Source organism: Octodon degus, unplaced genomic scaffold (genome assembly GCF_000260255.1).
Source record: "Octodon degus isolate 3935 unplaced genomic scaffold, OctDeg1.0 scaffold00014, whole genome shotgun sequence".
NCBI classification, from domain to species: Eukaryota; Metazoa; Chordata; class Mammalia; order Rodentia; family Octodontidae; genus Octodon; species Octodon degus.
The window spans coordinates 18,105,473-18,118,961 of record NW_004524590.1 but is presented as its reverse complement, the minus strand read 5'-3'; the positions used below and the strand labels follow the sequence as shown (position 1 = coordinate 18,118,961).

Genomic DNA, 13,489 nt, shown 5'->3' with positions numbered 1-13,489 from the left:
GCGGCCCCGGCCCGGCCCCGCCGCCGCCGTCCAGCGCCACGGCCGCGGCCCCGCACTCAGACAGCCGTGGCGGCGCCCAACATAGGGCCGCGCTGGAGACCGAGCCTCTGAAGCCGCGGTGGCCTCACGGCGAGGCCACGGACGCCACTGCTGCGCTCGGCCAGGAGGACAGGCACGGAGACCGGCGAACGGACCGCAGAGGCTGCGATGGCCGCTCGGCCCCGAGCTCGGCCCTCGCCCCGGCCCCGCCCCCGGCCGGCCAACTCCGCGGCCCCGCCCCCAGGCCCGCGCCGGCGCGCGAGTTACGTCACTTCGGCGCGACGCGGGGCTGGGCTCCGGGTTAGTGGGAGCTCCCTGGAGGGGCCAGGGCTCTGGGCTGTGCGCTCAGGGCAAGAAGGCTTGGCTGTCCTCGGGAAGAGGGGAGGTAGAATACGAGAGAGAGCGGGGTGGCCGAGGGTCCAGCCTGCCCCCGTTGAGCGAAAGCTCCTAGCTCCGTTTCTTACAAAGTTCAACACAAAACAATACGTCTTTCAAGACAAGACGAAAGCAAAGCGCCTTGAAAATACTTTTAATTCCCAGAAACGTTTGTGTATAGAAAGAATCCTAGCTCTTAGAGATGTTTGCTGTGTCTTAGGGCAAGCTGCGGATCTCCCTGCACCTCGATTTTCTCCCCTGAAAAATGGGACTACTGATTGTACTTGCTGTATATGGTGTTTGCGGGTATGCCAGGATTACGTGAGTTTACAAATGTAAAACGTTTAGGTAATGTCATGATGCATAGTAAGAACTCCACAAATGGTACAGGATTTTTTTGTTTCTTACATACCTTGAGTATCTAATAAGAAAGACTGGACCAGCACCTTATTTATATTATTTAGGAAACTAAAAGGAGACTTAAGGTTTCAGTAGTTGAAAATTATCTGCCGCACATGCATTGTTTTACATCTTGAACAGATGATATAATGAAATAATTTTTTTTTACACCTGGGATCATGATGTAGTGTGTTCCCTCTTTCCCTGAGCCACATACTTAGGAGACTAATAATACCAATAAAAATGCCTTGAGATGATCAATTTCTAATAAACGATTGGCATCAACACCTCTATTCAAAAACCTATTGTGCAGAGTTTAAAAACTATAACCAGCTACTTGAAACTACTGCGTAATTGTGTGACCAAAGAGATTATGGGGCTGCAGAGGAAAGTGATCAATGATGTAGAGTGTGCCTAAGGAGAGTCACATGGAGAGAAAACACTCTCTCAGGCTTTCACAGAGAGCACATTGGCCAAGCAATGGCTGTGACTCATCCACATGGCTGACACTGACAAAGATTCTACAATCTGAGGTACAGGATCTCAGCATAAATCCTTAGGGATTTCACTGACCTTATCAGATCCAAAAGCTACAACTCTTGTTGCATAGGTCCTGCTTTACCTTGGTCTTAACCATCCAGCAGAAAAAGTATAAAAACGAAGTATAAGAAGTAAAGCCATGCTGTTATGTTGAGCTGTAGGGTACTCAGGTCAACAATTTCTGACATTGCCAGTGAAGTGGAAGACCCAATTCTATTATGGACTACTGAACTCTTTTAGAATACTTTTGCTGAGTTTACACACCTATAATATTTAAATGATGGAACTTAAAACAGGGATACAGATGAATGTCCATTTTGTATCTGTGTATTCAAAATGATTAGGATAAATATATAGTTACCTTCTCTTAATGAATAGAGGGATTTGTTCTAATAGTGTTTGTAAATAGAATATCATGTCCGCATCTTGTACAGCAATTAACCACTAGGAAGAATGTATGCAATGTGTTAATTATTGAAACTGTCCTACCAATTTGGTTTGAAACTGTCTCATTACTATTTGTTTCTCAATAAAATTATGGGAAAAAATTAAAAAATAAAGAAAACAATCCAAGCGGAAAATTAAAAAAAAAGAAAAGAAACTACTGCTTAAGGAAAATTTCGTGGCAGATAGTAATCAAATTTGTCCAATACAACAGTAAATCTGCAACTTACAAAGGAGTTGCTTTCTGGGAGAAGGATGCTCAGATTCTTACCTTAGTCTGATAGTGTGAGTTTTACACAGCTTTGACACAAATATACAATTTATATTGCTTTGTGCTTCCTAGAAGTCCCCTCCGCGTCACCACTGGGTTTCCTCTTGCCTCCTGAGGCCCTGGGCTCTGATGGAGCACTCTGCTTCTGTACACTACTGCACTGTACGGGAAGCACATGGCAGCACACTTAGGGCAGTGTCCAGCAGATGTGAGCTACATCTACGATTTGTTTGCATCTAGGAATGTTCCCGATTCACGGTCTGTTTGTATCTGTGAAGGTTTGCGATTTGAATGTCCCTAAGTTAGGGACTTACTGCAGTTTACTCTTCTATTAGCATTCTTAGGATGTCGGGCTTATGAATAAAGATTTTTTAATGCTGTATATATGATGTATAGTATGAAAGAAATAATAGCATTTTGAATATCAGGATTTAAGAGCAGGAAATCTGGATTCTAACTCTTGGTCTGACCACAATTTGTTATGTATCTTGAAGATTATCAACAGTCTATTGTGTCTTAATTTCTCCGTCTATAAATGTTTCTTAATTAAAATAACACAAGTGGTAGTACCTTGTAATTATAAATTACTACCATTTCTTCCTATTTCCAGAGCATCTGCTAAACACTATTCTGCTAATATTCTTGTATTGAATAAAGTAATTCTAGGCAGGAAGATTTTATGCAGTCTCAAATCCTAGTATAAACTGTCCCTTGCTGCTCTTGTTGCCTCTGGTTTTTCGAAGTTAATTCTGTTGGGCTGCTCTGTAAAAGTAGACATTGGCATGGTTTCTCTCCTGTGGCACGTCCTGACCACCTCAGGCATTCTTTTCCCCTCTTCCCAGGACACCTCAGCCTAATTTCAGGGCCTTTGTAAGTCCTTCAGAAATCCTCCATTGTGGTCTCTTATGATTCATCAGGCATTGTCTCGCACCATCAGAAGAACCCCTGTCTCAGTTACTTTTCTCTCATTTCTGGGACAAATACCCAACACCCAAAATGAAGGAAAAAAAGCTTTATTTAGTTCACAGTTACTGGAGGTTTCAGTCGTTATTCCGCTGGCGCCAAGGCAGAGCAGCACGTGGCAGAGACCACAATATGTTTTCAAGGTTGACTTTGAACTCCTGGACTCAAGTAATTCTTCTGCCCCAGCCTTCCAGATAGATGTGACTATGTGAATGTGCCACTTACCCGAGTTTATGTGGGTAAGTCTAGGAAAAAATTATATTTCCCCTCCCAACAAATCTCACCTCTGTGTGTGTGTTCGGATTTATGTGTGTGACCTGAACAATTCATAATAGCTAAGTCTTGAAAGCAGTCTAAATGTCCAGCAATAGATGAATGGATAAAGAAAATACATTTGTACACAAATTTGTACTATTCTGTCATAAAGAAGGATAAAAGTCATTTGTAGGAAAATGTATACAACATAACACCCATAACATTAAGTGAAATAAATCAGACACACAAGCTTAAATATGTATGGTTTTTCTTATGTGACAAATCTGAAGTAGAAATAAAGAGCAAAATAAATGACAGTTGGAAGTAGAGAGATCTTTTGCAAGTGGGAAAAGGATCGAGAGGACAGAGAGAGACAGGGGAAGGGGATGAGACAATTAAGGTGCATTGTGTACAGGTACCAACTTCCCATGAGAAGTGTAGTCATTGTGTGCTGCAAACATGTACTAATAAAAACTAGAAGTGTGTATGTATGTGGGATGTGTGTGTGTGTGTGTGTGAGAGAGAGAGAGAGAGAGAGAGAGAGAGAGAGAGAGAGAAAGAGAGAGAGAGAGAGAGAGAGAGACATCTACAATAGTGTTTATTTCAGAGTGGGCAGGCAATAATCGTTAAATGAATTTGATCATTTTGCTGTCTCTTGATCTTTTAATCATACCTAATACTTGTTCCCAAGTCGGCATTTTTGTGTTGTGGCAGTTTTCCTTATTTTATAGGTTTTATATTTTATTTTTATTTACTCTTTATTCTTCATTAAGTATTGTCTCACGCCATCAGAATAACGCCATCTCAGTTACTCTTCTCTCATTTCTGGGACAAATGCCCAACACCCAAAATGAAGGAAGGAAAGGTTTATTTATCTCAGTGACTGGAGGTTTCAGTCCATACTCAGCTGGTTCCAAGGCAGAGCGGCACATGGCAGAGGGCAACCTTTCATGGCGGCGGCAAAGAGCAGAGAGCAAAGGGGGGAGTAGCAGCAACAATGGCTACAGAGAGTAAGTCTGTCTCCCTTAAATTGCATTCAGGCTCTCCGCCCCATGCTGGGAGTAGTACTCACACCCATAATCCCAGCAACACTCAAATCCATAGTCCTAGTAGATCATGAGTTAATCTTAAACTCTAGAAGTCTGTCCCATGACTACATGAGGCTTTGAGGGGACTACTAGACACAAACCATAACATCCCCTAACATGCTGTCTACATAATGTAATTTTTAGAAAAAAACATATGCTACAATATGTATGCAGAAGCAAAACTTCGCATGTATATAGAGCAGACATTAGCTAATTGTCCAGTATAGCAGCCTCAGACAGTACAACTTAAATTCAAATGCTGGTAAAATTACAAATGAATATTTAGGATCTTTAATTTGATAGTTGAAACCATCCATAATAATTCTCTAAATTTCAAGTATGATAATAAATGCGAACAAGTAAAGAATGCTGAAAGTCAGTCCCTGTACCCATAGGTTCCATATTCATGAGTTCAACCAACAACAGATGGAGAATATTTCAGGGGAAAAAAGTATCTATACTGAACCTACACAGCTTCTTTTGGTCTCATTGTTCCCTAAACAATATTGTATTAAAACTACTTGAATAAGGTTTTCTTAGTACTAGGTATCATAAGTAATCTAGAAATGATTTAAAATATATGGGAGAGGGCTGGGGATATAGCTCAACAGTCTAAGCACCTGCCTGACAAGTGCAAGAACCCGGGTTCCATCCCCAGTACCCCGTGCCGTGCTGGCCCCAGAACCCTGGGCACACAGTGCTCGCTTTGAAACCAGGCATAGTGGTTCATGCCTGTAATCCCAGATTAAGCCTTAATACTTTAGTTATCTTAATCTCAAACTCTATCTATCTATGAAGATGTATATGTTATATAAAAATTTTATATGTGGGACCTGAGCATCCTCAGATTTTGGTATCAGTGGAGTTCTGGGATACCAAGGGACAGTTTGCATCTACTACTTGCTGTAGCGAAGAAGGGACCCACTATCACATTTGTTTGATGATGACTTACATGCAAATAGGATAGTGTCATGATTTATAGTGGAAAAGGAAAAGGATTCAGGTGTTCCCTCCCACCCGAATTGAAAGTTGTTAATGTGAATTTGGCTTTCTCTGGTTAATCTTAAGGGGAAATGGCAGTCATCGATCAAGGCCAGGTCATTTTGTGTTGATCACTGCAGAGATTGTGCTTGCCTTTCTGGACTGGTTGATACAGATTGTGGGTCCGAGTTCTTTTTTTTTTTTTATTTTTTAGAATTTATTTATTTATTTATTTATTTATTTATTTATTTATTTATTTGGTACAGGGTCTCACTATGCAGTTCAGACTTGTAGTGATCATTCTGTCTCAGCCTCCCCAGCTCTGGGATTCCAGGCATGCATCAACACGCCTGGTTTCAGTGGCCACGGGCCCAGTGCAGCATGCAGTACCAGGGATCAAACTTAGGTCGTTATGCTTGCCAGGCAGGCACTTAGACCGCCAAGCTATCTCCCCAGCCCCTAGAGTTCTGTTTTTTTATATATGCATCATCATATTCCCTACAGTACGGATCAGAATATTGGGCACATGCTTGGCTTGATGAGCATTTGTTAATTTGGTGTATTTATAAAATGATTAAGTAGATTGAGACTCACAAACTTTAAACAAAATATACATTGTATATGAAAGACTTTGGAATTTGAACCTTAGTTCATTTAATGGAAAGTCATATGCTCTCCTAAAAGTCATAAGCTTTGGAGGCTGTAAGATAGCTGAAGTGTTAAGAATTATTGTATGCCAACATGCCCTAGAATTCATGGAGGTTATGGACAAATTGGATGAGCAAGATATCAGCAGGGATTTAAATAGCAGTTTCCAACATCTTTGAAATAAGCATCTCTAAACAATTCAAGATTGAGGCCCATTCATTCCCATGTTTTGAGGGCAGGTCAGAATTCTAAAGGCATGATCTCTTCATATATATATAACTTTAGAAAAAAATGGAAAAATCTAAGTTTCATTTTAAGGTATACTTTATAAGGGAAGGTATATATACTTTATAAGGAGGGTATATTTTATAAGGGAAGAAAAAAGGATTTTTTTTTCTGGAGAAGAAAGATATGTCCATAACTAAAAGGTGTAATTAGAGACAAGTTGTAAAACTGGTTTGGCAAGGCACAGTGTGTATGTGGTGAAGCAATAGAAAATAAAACAGGTCAGGTGAGTTCTGTGAAAACTGAAGCATGCTAGGAAACTAGGCAAAGGAATGTTCACCTCTAATTCATATGTGATGAGAACCTATGGCCGTTCAGTTAATAGAAAAACACCTTTAGGCAAATACTGTACCTCTGAGCTACACCCTCAGCTGGAGAGAAACACTTAGTAAATCATGAATTATTGAATATTCATATGGTCCAGTGTTGTAGCATTGTAGGGGACCCATGGGGCCTACCCTCAAGGATAGCATGTTATAAACAAAGGTGATAATCTACTTAGGATGCATATTTTCTAAGTGTGAAAGTACTCCTCTAAATGCATTTTTTGTTCTCTTAGCACTCTGTACCTTGATGGAGGCTAAATCGATGCTTGTTTTGAAAATGGTCTCACTTAAATGTCACTTCCTTTCATATCTTACTATAGAAGACATGCTTTACTAGGAATTGGATAAAAAAAATAAAGACCCATCTCGTTGGTTTTTGTGCAATTCCAAGTAGCACAGGCCCACCTTATGTCTTCGGCCAGCAGACCCAGCAACCTAGTAGACTAGTAGCACTGCTAATGGGAAGCACTGCAAGCGCTAGTGACAGCTGTGCTCCCTGCCATTCTCTTGACCCCTTCGGCTTCTGACTTGCTCACTTATCGCCTATGTGGTCTGTTCCAGATACCTGCTAGCATTCACACAGTATAGCTCTGGCTCCCTTCTCTTTTGGACACCTGAACTCTTATCTGCTTCTAGTCACTCAGGGAACAACCCAACCTGGGAGGCTGGTCCCTGGAACACTTCTCAGACCATGTGGCCCAATGACAGCCTAGATTGCTTATCTTCTCACAGAAGATTTGAATAAATAAATAGACTATTGCCATGACACATGTAACAGGTTATGTTACTTTCCTGTTGTTTCTTGGTTTGAGCAGGGGCTGCCAAAGCATAGAAAAAACAATAATTAGCATAGACAGTCATCATCTAAGGTAAGGTTCTAGGGTCTTGGGAGACAGCTCGGTGATCTATGCCCCTGCCAGCAAGCACAAGGACCCAGGCTCAATCCCTGGTACCGCATGCTGTGCCAGCCCCAGAACTCAGGTGCTCCATGCAGGCCCTGAACCTGGGTGTGGTAGCTCATGCCTGTAATCCCAGCACTGGGGAGGCTGAGAAGGGAGGATCACTAGGAGTGTGAGCTTCATAGTGAGACACTGTACCAAAAATAAAGAAATAAATAAAAGTCCAATGTCCACATACTACATCTCCAGAAGAAAAGCTCAGATTTTTTTACTGTTTCTATTTTCCATGGTGTGAGTCCATGATTCCTGACTCCTGCCATGCGCAGCTTCAAACTACCAACATGACATCGGTGAACATGTACTTGGGAAAAAAGTATATGGTAAGATACCATTACAGAATATTTTTGTCATGATGACAAAATAGAAATAAACTCAAGAAGATAATAGTAAAATGTATAGTAGTTAAGTAATTAGGAAATAATGATCTAATTAGGGGTTTTTAATACACTTATTCAAAAATATATATTTATTCAATTGTAAGTATATATAGAATTTAATTTTTAATGAGGGCTGGCTATAATAATCACCTTGAAAAGTTCCTAATAATTTAACTACTAGCTTTCTTGAATCAGTACAGACAAATTCCAGCATACAACTATAGCACTCCAAGAAGACACTGATTCCAGGTAATAATAGCCAGGCCACTCAAGAAAGACCTTTCCTCCTAAACTAGTCTCCTCCTTCTGCCCTATTGCAGCGGATGGTGGCTCTCAATGGGTTAATTTTATCCTAGCAAAAGAAGCTCTACTTTAGCCTTTAAGCCACCTTTGAGATAGGAGACACTAAGGCAAGTCAATGCTACATGTTCCTGCCTGAGGTGCCTCACTCCTTCACTCCTTCCCCACCCTTATTAAGACGTTGTAAACATAAAAGAGGTAAGAGCAAAACAGAACTTAGTTACTCTTCTCGTTGCTGGGACAAGTACCCAACACCCAAAATGAAGGAAGGAAAGGTTTATTCAGCTCACAGTTACTGGAGGTTTCAGGCCATATTCAACTGGGTCCAAGGCAGAGCAGCACAGAGCAGAAAGGACTAGCAGCAGCTCAAGCAGCTAGCTTCTCTTTTCTTCTTACACTGAAATGCAAATTACCTGTCCCAGGGCAAGTGGAGCATCCACACCCACAATAATCAATCAAACTCCAGTAGCCCCCAAGACTGCATGAGGCTTTGGGGGGACAACTATACACAAACCATAACAAGAACTAATTACAAAGAAGCATCTCATGACTTCTTGAGTCAAAAACTACATGGTCCATTGCGGTAGTCACAGAAACCAAGAAGGTATTTAAGCAGAGACGAAACAAAGACTGAAGCTGGATGTGTTTCTGATCTGTGTGGCTCCAGGAAATGCATTCGGATGCCGGACATTTAAGATCTGTAACCCAGGAAGGGTCCAATAGCCAGCTTTATTAATAAATATTTATCTGTTTTGTCCAATATTCTGTCTGATGTGGAAATAATATCTCTTATACATCCATGCAGGTATGAGACATAATCTAGTGAGTATGGGGAAGAGGACAGAACAAGATAGGCAAACAAGAAGTAAGCCACGTTTCTCTTTCAAGTGTATCTTTTTAGGCCTAAAATAGGCCTATGTTGGAAGAGAGGTGAAACATAAATTGAATAATTGTCAAGATTTATAGGATCTGGGGCTTATGGCCACCCTCTGCGACCCGAACTTGAGTCCTGGTCTCTCGCTTTCCTTCCCGGGCAGCACGAGGGTCACCACCTGCTCCACCATCTTCTCCACCAACTACCGGTCCCTGGGCTCGGACGGGGCCTCCAGCCAATGAGTCGGGCAGGGCAGCAGCGCTGCCAGCGTCTATGCTGGCGCTGGGGGCTCAGGCTCCCGGGTCTCCATGTCTCTATGTCTCTCTCCACCATCTCCACCATCCTCTGGGGCCACATGGCATCTGCGGGCCTGGCCGCGGGAGTAGACGGGGGTCTGGCCAGAGCGGGCAGCATCCAGATTGCGAAGGAGACCACACAGGACCTGAACGACTGCTGGGCCTCCTACCTGGAGAGAGTGAGGAGCCTGGAGACAGAAAATCAGAGAATGGAAAGCAAGATCCGGGAGCACCTGGAGAAGAAGGGTCCCCGGTCAGAGACTCGGTCCATTATTTCAAGACCGTCGAGGAGCTGAAGGCTCAGATCTTTGCCAGTTCTGTGGACATCGCCCGCATCGGCCTGCAGATTGACAATGCTCCTCTTGCTGCTGATGACTTTAGAGTCAGGGATGAGATGGAACTGGCCATGAGTCAGTCTGTGCAGAATGACATCCACAGGCTTCGCAAGGTCATTGATGACACCAAGATCACTTGGCTGCCCCTGGAGACAGCAATCGAGACTCTGAAGGAGGAGCTGATATTCATGAAGAACCTTGAGGAGGACGTCAGAGGCCTTCAAGCCCAGACTGCCGGCTGTGGGTCGGCTGTGGAGGTGGATGCGCCCAGTGGCACGATCATGACAGACATCAGGGCCCACTATGACGCGCTGGCTCAGAAGAACCGAGAAGAGCTGGACAAGTACTGGTCCCAGAACACTGAGGAGAGCACCACAGTCGTCACCTCAGTCTGCTGGGGTTGGAGCTGCGGAGACGACACTCACAGAGCTGAAGCTCACGGCTTAGTCCTTAGAGACTGACCTGGAGTCTGTGAGAAATCTGAAGGCTGGCCTGGAGAACAGCCTGAGAGACCTGGAGGCCCGCTACGCTATGCAGATGGAGCAACTCAACGGGGTCCTGCTGCACCTAGAGCGGGCACAGACTCAAACAGAGGGGCAGCGCCAGGCCCAGGGGTATGAGGTGCTGCTGAAGAGCAAGGTCAAGCTGGAGGCTGAGATCGCCACGTACCGCCGCCTGCTGGAAGATGGGAGGATTTCTGTCTCGGTGATACCCTGCACAGCAGCAGCGCCTCGGTGCAAACCATCCAGAGAACCACTACCCGCAAAATCGTGGACGGAAAATTAGTGTCTGAGACCAATGACGCCAACGTTTTGAGACAGTGAAGCAACAGAAGTGGCGTGCCCTTGGGAAATAACTAACAAATAAAAATTCAGAGGTCACTGGACAAAAAAAAAAAAAAAAAGAAGAAGATCTGGGGCTGGGGAGATAGCCCCCAGTGGAATAAGTGCGTGCCTGACAAGCACAAGGTCCTGAATTCGATCCCTGATAGCACCAAAAAATTAATTTAAAAAATTTATAAGATCATTAGACTAAAATGAAGTTGCTAGTGTCTGAACGAATCCAGTAAAGATGACTAAATTCCTACTCTTTTATTTTAAGCCATTAAAGAACAGATAGAGTGAGTTTATAGGGGGGAAATTGAGAGAAATATATTTTCTTTATTTACTCTACCAAGTCCACTTGATCAAAGAAACATGCTGTTTTCATATCCTGTATAATAAGTTGCTCTTAGCTTTTTTAAATATTATTTCAAAATGTATGTGGGTCAGAAATTTAGTGTTCAGTGTGGTGATTCTAGCTCAGGACCTCTTCAAAAGGTTGATGTTAAAGTATTGCTGTTATTTCAGGGCTTGACTGAGGCAGCAGGATCCCATTCGAGAAAGGAGAAGCAATTTCCAAGTAAAACATTAGATTTGCTGCGTATCATTCTCTGGGTCTTAATGAAGAATAGGACTGAAAAAGGGGCCTCATTCTTTAAAAATCTTGTAGGATTTCATACTGAGGAGGAGGACGCAGCCCAAATGTGCATTAATGGATAATGGATAATTATATATGCAAAAAGAAGGAAATAAATAATAAAAATGTGAATATACCTTGAAAATATTATGCTGAGTTGAAGAAACGAGACAGAAGAGGCCATACATTATATGGTGCCCTTTACATGAATCCATGTAGATAAGATAGATTAGTGATCATCAGGCAACAGGGAAAGAAAACATGGGCCAGGTGGGTGGCAGCTGCACGGTGGGCACGCGGAAAGGTTCCCTCCTGGAGTGCTGAGAGCGCACTGGAAACCAAATGGAAGTAGTGGTTGTACAACGCTGTGAACATCATTAAAGTGTCCTACCTTGAAATGGTCCATTTTATGTTTTATTAATTTTGCCTTAAAATTTTAAAATAGAATTAGTTATTTTTAAAAAGAGAAAAGCTTGTGTTCTCTGAGAAGACTGCAGGGATTATAGAAATAGAAGTGAACAGGGGATCTTTCAGAGGATAAGATTTTGTATGTTCGCAGGTACAACTGCTCAAACTAGACTTACAGCTGCTATGATGTTTGGTTTTGGTTTTTCTTTTTTTTCTCTCTTTTTTTATTAATTTTATTGAGAAACAAATAGCAATGAGACAGTTTCAGAACAGGTTAGTAGGAGAGTTACAATAATTAATACATTGCATATTGTCATCTTCGTAGTAGTTATTCACAGTACAAGATGCAGACATGATATCTGTCCAAACACTATTAATACAAATCTTTTTTCTCACTGAAATTAAGAGAAAGTAGCTGTATATCTTTCTTATTTTGTTTTTTTGTGTGTGTGTGTGTTTTTTCAAAGTTTTATTGATAAACAGATAGCAATGAGACAGTTTCAAATCACATCAGAAGTACAGTTTCAACAAATAATACACTGCATATATTCTTCTTAGTGGTGAATTGCTGTACAAGAAGTGGACTTGTGATCCTATTTACAAACACCATTAGAACAAATCATTCTATTCATTAAGAGAATGCAACTATAACTATCCTAACCACTTTGAATACACAGATACAAAATGGACATTCATCGGTATACCCCATTTTTTCTAAGTTCCGTTATTGAATATTATAGGTGTGTAAACTCAGAAAAATATTCTAAAAGAGTCCAGTAGCCCATAATAGCATTGGGTCTTCTGTTTAACTGGCAATGTCAGAAATTATTGACCTGAGTCCCCCACAGTTCAACATAACAGAATGGCTTTATTTCCTATATTTCGTCTTCATACTTTTCTACTGGATGGTTAAGACCAAGGTAAAGCAGGACCTGTGCAACAAGAGTTGTAGCTTTTGGGTCTAAGCAGGTCAGTGAAATGCCCTCAGGATTTGTCCTGAGATCCTGTACCTCAGATTGTAGAACCTTTGTCAGTGCAGCCATGTGGATGAGTCACGGCCATTGGGTTTTTCTTTTTTGAGACAGAGTCTCACTATGCAGTTCAGACTGTCCTCGAGCTTACTGTGCAGTACAGGCTGACTTCGAACTTGCCTGACAGTGGCTGCTATTGTGACTTGTACCCATTTTCAAGGTTGTAGTGAATTCAAGTTATGAGTACAGGATGGCTGAGTAGCATCTTTAGTATTAGCTGTCCCTGCTTTGTAATGCATGTCACAGAAATTGTACTTTTCTAGGCCCCACTGGACTTGTAATGAAAGGGAAAAACTATACAAGAACAATTGTTCTTTCTAAAACTTTGTTCCTTTTGAAACTGCCTAGCTCTGTATTTGCTTCAGGGCTCTGTAATTACTTTCTCGGCCCCTGTAAACATGAGGGTGTAATTGGGCATATAGGATGTCTAATTGTAACAAGCTCCTCTGCAATTCATCTAGCTTAATAGCTGATGGTCATAGATCTAGCCTGGAAACTGATGAGCTCACCCTGTTAGCCAATCAGAAGGACTGCCAGGATGTGCTGTCTCACCATTGTACCTCCTGCTTGTGCATCACATGAAAGCCCTAGACCACCAGACATCGGGGCCTGGTATTTTGGGGATAATCCCAATCAGTGCCCATCGATGTAAAATAAATCTGATTCCAAATCCCTGGTGTCATTTCAAGGTTTCTTTTCGCTATAGCAGCGAGAGCTATTTGTCAGGTAAAGGCTGATTTATAGTTGAGAATCGTACAGGGATCCCTTACACCTTTGGTAAAATTAATCAATTCTCTGAAAGATTCAACCTACTAATACCAGGAATCCTAAGGGGAG

The 13,489-nt window shown here is 42.1% G+C and overlaps 1 pseudogene; it reads left to right on the top strand.

Annotated features, from left to right (window-relative positions):
- Positions 1-9,228: 9,228 nt before the first annotated feature.
- Positions 9,229-10,579, top strand: LOC101564659 (annotated as a pseudogene).
- Positions 10,580-13,489: the final 2,910 nt, after the last annotated feature.